Here is a 4,928-nt window from a genome sequence, read left to right as displayed (position 1 = left end):
GTGGACTTTGAAAGGGTCCTTGAAGTAAAAATGTCATCTGGTTAGTTCTCACCCTGAAAGTGGCATTTTGTGTGGAAGGCAAGGACATTGCTTCTGGGTGGCAGGAGAAGAAAGTTGAAAGAGCTTTTGAGCTGATAGATAGCTGAAAAGCACATCATGGTTATTCTTTGCAAAGTCTGCAAAACCCAGAGTCTAAAATTATTCATAGAGAAAAACAAATTGCAAATGTTTCATTTCCCCAGCACTACATCAAGCTAAAAATTATTGTGAGGAGTGCTGCCAACCTATGATATTCTCAGTGCTACTATCTCTCAAAGATGGCAGCTCTATAACTCACTTTTGTATGAAGTGGATTAATTCATTCAGCGTGCATTTTGTGAGCATTCATTCTGCCATCAGCCAAGGAGAATCCCAGAATGTGAGAGCGAGCTAGAAGGGACCTCAGGATCATCTCACACCGCCTGCTCCTATTACTGTCCTGTAAAAAATCACGGTAGGTGTGTCACAAGTAAAATAGTTGCACACCTTCTCATTCACTGTCATGCAACAGGTGAAAAAAATAAACACGTTGATACTTATATTGAGCCTACACCACAGCCCACAGGCATGTTAAAAGTGTGGGGCCAAACTGGAGTTGAGAATTTTTAAAAAGTCAACAAAGGACCCCCAAAACATCCCTTTCCCTAACCCAGTTCATTCTTCTCAGGAGAAATTGCAGTGGATTATGAGGCAGAAGGCCTGACCACACCTGGTCACACCTGGCTATGTGTGGGAATTTGGCAATTCATTACATGCTACTGAGTTCTGGTTTTTCCTGCTGTCAACTAGAGAAAATGATACTTGTCCCCACAGAGTTAAGAGATCAAAAGGGATGCACTTTGTAAATTCCAAAGTGCTTTACAAACACAATAACATTAGTTCACTGTTCCTGCTCTTAGGTGCTTTCTGAGGTAAAGACAGCAATAATTGCACTTTTCCATGGATAAGTTGAACATTTTTCAATTCCATGAATAGCATGTTTCAACAACAATGAGGATGAAAATGTCGGTTATTCTTTTCCACTGAGCTTCTATTAGACTCTTGTGTAGGAAACTCTGCTACGACCCACTGTCAATTCTTAAACATCTCTCTGCTTGACAGTGTAAGTCAAGGTTGTGATAGAAAAAAAGAAGATTTCCTAACAAAAACAAGATTAATGTGCTTTATACTAAATTGTCTACCAACATTCATTAGTAATGAATTAGTAATGATACCTATATATTAAGACATATTCTAAAATTTTGAAAATATCTCTCCTGTTGAAAAATCTCAGAATTTTAAGATTATGACTAAGAGCTGCTGAATTGTGATAGTATTTAATCATTTCTTATTTAAGTCTTTTGGTAAAATAAAAAAAAAGTTTTATATATATTAATATATAAAATATAATGAATGTAATATATAAATGTATAAATTATCCAGAACCAAAATTTTGGCACTAAAAACATTGCTAAACCATGTTTAAATATTTCTGTGCACCTTACTAGACATGAGCACCATGAAATGATGAATACATTATTAAAATATAAGAAGACAGGTACATAGCTTTGACATTTTCCCCTTACCCAACCCAACTGTAAATTATTTGCAAGCTTATCAATTATTCTATACAAAATCCTGACTATTTCTAAATAAATAATTTCTTTTCACTGAACAGATACCTCTTTTGGCCCATCTCTACTTAATTATAGATCATTATTTTATTTATATGATACAAGTTTATGCCTTGTTTACAATGTCTAATTGAAAGAATGAACTGAAAAAATATCAGAATACATCCTAGCCCTTACAAATGACAACTGATTGATGAGGGGGCGGAGCAAGGTGGCGGAGGAGTAGGAGACCTGGATTTCCTCTAGTCTCAGGAATTCAGCTGAATAGGGATCAAACCATTCTGAACACCTACAAACTCAACAGGAGATCGAAGAGAGTAGCAACAGCTCTCTGAACAGAAAAGCGACCACTTTCTGGAAGGTAGGATGTGTGGAGAAGTGAATCTGAGGCGATATTCAGGAGGATAGGTGGCGGGGGAGGGGGCCTCTGTCGGCCGCTTCTGGCAAGTGATAGAGCCGCGGAGCTCAAAATCGGAACTTTTAGAAGTCAGCTCTGCTGAGGGACGTCACTCCAGTGGCTAAGTGGGAGGTGGAACCCTCGCGGTACAGTGTGGACTCAGGACCCTCGGGGTCACAGAAAGACCGGGGGTGCCTCAGTGCGGCAGAGCTCCCAGGGATCGGAGCGGGGAAGCCGGCTGCAGAGACGGAGCCGAGGCGCGGGCTCTCAGCTCGGGGTTGCCATAAACTGATCCGCGGCCCAGTCGGGCTACTGCTCCTCCAGCAGGGACCCAACAAGCAGCAGAGCCGGGGAGACTCCCCTTCCTTCCCGGGGAGGAGCGGCGCGGGAGCGCACCGCAGGGATCTGCTGGGTTTGGAGACTTCACACGGGGTCGGGTGCCAGAGATAGAAACGCTCGGTCACAGGCTGGGTGAGCGCGAGTGCAGCCGGAGACCGGGGAGACAGGAGTGATTGACTGCTTTTCTCTGGGGGCACACTGAGGAGCGGGGCCCCGAGTTCTCAGCTCCTCTGGGTGGAGATTGGGAGGCCACCATTTTCGCCCTGGTCCTCCAAAGCTGTGCTGAGAGCTTGCAGGGAACAAAAGCTCCTGAGAGCAAACCCGAGCAGCTTGCTTAGCCCGGACTCACAAGGGCGGGGCAATTCCGCCTCCGGCAAAGACATTTGGGAACCACGGCAACAGGCCCCTCCCCCAGAAGATCAGCACGAACAGCCAGCAAGCCAAGACCAAGTTTACCGATCAAGGAGAACGGGAGAACTCCAGCGCTAGGGGAATACTGCACATAGAATTCATGGCTTTTTTACCATGATTCATTAGTTTTTCAAAGTTAATTTTTTTAACTGTTTTTTGTTTTATTATTTTGAATTTTTCGTTTTCCCTTTTTCAACCATCTTATCAATCCCTTTTTTAATTTTTTTTTCTTTTTAGATTTTATTTATTTATTTCAGAGAGAGAGAGAGAGACAGAGATAGTGAGAGACAGCCGAAGTGGGGAGGAGAGGGAGAAGCAGGCTCCCTGCAGAGCAAGGAGCCCGATGCGGGGCTCGATCCCAGGACCCCGGGATCATGACCTGAGCTGAAAGCAGTCGCTTAACCGACTGAGCCACCCAGGAGCCCCTCAATCCCTTTTTTAAAAAAAACATTTTTTATTTTTCATTTTTAGAGTCATATTTTATCCCTTCAGAGTAGTTACCCTTATTTTTGGCATAGATATATAAGTTCTTCTCTCTTTAAAATTTTGATATACAGTTTCTTCTAACAGATCAAAATATACCCTAAATCACTAGTGTATGGCTTTGTTCTAGTCTCCTGCCTGATCACAGTCTATCCCATTTTTTTCTTTTCTTTTTTCTTTTTTCTTAAATCTTCTTTCTTCTTTCAAACAACTTCTTATCAATTCCATTTATAAAACCTTTTATAAGTTTCATCTTTACAGTCATCTTCCATCCCTTCATTGTATCAACCCTTATTTTGTACGTATATAAGTCTTTCTTCCTTTAAAATTTTAGGAGGCACTTTCTTCTCACAGACCAAAATACACCCAAAATCTAGTGTGTGGCACTCATCTATGCACTAGCCTGATCATATTTGATCATGTTCGGTTATTTGTTTTGTTTTGTTCTGTTTTTGTTTTTATTTTTTTCTTTTTCTTTATTTTCTCTTTCTTTTTTCTTTCTTTCCCTTTCTTTTCCCCTGGTTTCAGGTCTTTTCTGATTTGTATAGAGTATATTTGCTGGGAACGTTGTTAACCTGTTAGCATTTTGTTCTCTCATTTATCTCTTCTCCTCTGGACAAAATGACAAGACGAAAAAATTCACCTCAGCAAAAAGAACAAGAGGTAGTACAGTAGCCCAGGGACCTACTCAATACTGACATTAGTACAATGTTGGACCTAGAGTTCAGAAACATGACTTTAAAGATACTAGCTGGGCTTGAAAAAAGTGTGGAAGTTATTAGAGAAACCCTTTCTAGAGAAATAAAAGAACTAAAATCTAACCAAGTCGAAATCAAAAAGGCTATTAATGAGGTGCAATAAAAAATGGGGGCACTAACTGCTAGGATAAATGAGGCAGAAGAGAGAATCAGTGACATAGAAGACCAAATGATGGAAAATAAAGCTGAGAAAAAGAGATAAACAACTACAGGATCATGAGGGCAGAATTCAAGAGATAAGCAATACGATAAGACGAAACATTAGAATAATTGGGATCCCAGAAGAAGAAGAAAGAGAGAGGGGCAGAAGGAATATTGGAGCAAATTATAGCAGAGAACTTCCCTAATGTGGGGAAGGAAACAGGCATTAAAATCCAGGAGGCACAGAGAGCCCCTCTCAAAATCAATAAAAATAGGTCAACATCCCGACATCTAATAGTAAAAATTACGAGTCTCAGATACAAAGAGAAAATCCTGAAAGCAGCTCGGGAGAAGAGATCTGTAACCTACAATGGTAGAAACATTAGATTGGCAACAGACCTATCCACAGAGACCTGGCAGGCCAGAAAGGACTGGCATGATATCTTCAGAGCACTAAACGAGAAAAATATGCAGCCAAGAATACTATATCCAGCAAGGCTGTCATTGAAAATAGAAGGAGAGGTAAAAAGCTTCCAGGACAAACAAAAACTAAAGGAATTTGCAAACACGAAACCAGCCCTCCAAGAAATATTGAAAGGGGTCCTCTAAGCAAAGAGAGAGTCTAAAAGCAGCATAGACCAGAAAGGAACACAGACAATATGCAGTCACAGTCCCCTTACAGGCAATACAATGGCACTAAATTCATATCTTTCAATAGTTACCCTGAATGTAAATGGGCTAAATGCC

At 41.0% G+C, this 4,928-nt stretch overlaps 1 long non-coding RNA gene across 1 annotated transcript in view; it reads right to left on the bottom strand.

Moving 5' to 3' along the window:
- Window positions 1-322: 322 nt before the first annotated feature.
- The window catches only part of LOC141373493 (uncharacterized), a 173,563-nt gene continuing 168,957 nt past the window's right edge, over window positions 323-4,928 (bottom strand). The window contains exon 3 of the long non-coding RNA XR_012379553.1: window positions 323-478. This is a non-coding gene — a long non-coding RNA (uncharacterized lncRNA). The remainder of the gene's footprint in view (window positions 479-4,928) is intronic.

This window comes from Callorhinus ursinus, unplaced genomic scaffold (genome assembly GCF_003265705.2).
Source record: "Callorhinus ursinus isolate GAN/ISIS: 27379988/994484 unplaced genomic scaffold, GSC_fseal_2.0 scaffold10, whole genome shotgun sequence".
Taxonomy (NCBI): domain Eukaryota; kingdom Metazoa; phylum Chordata; class Mammalia; order Carnivora; family Otariidae; genus Callorhinus; species Callorhinus ursinus.
Note: the sequence above shows the minus strand (reverse complement) of the source record. Positions and strands in the feature narration are given on the sequence as shown.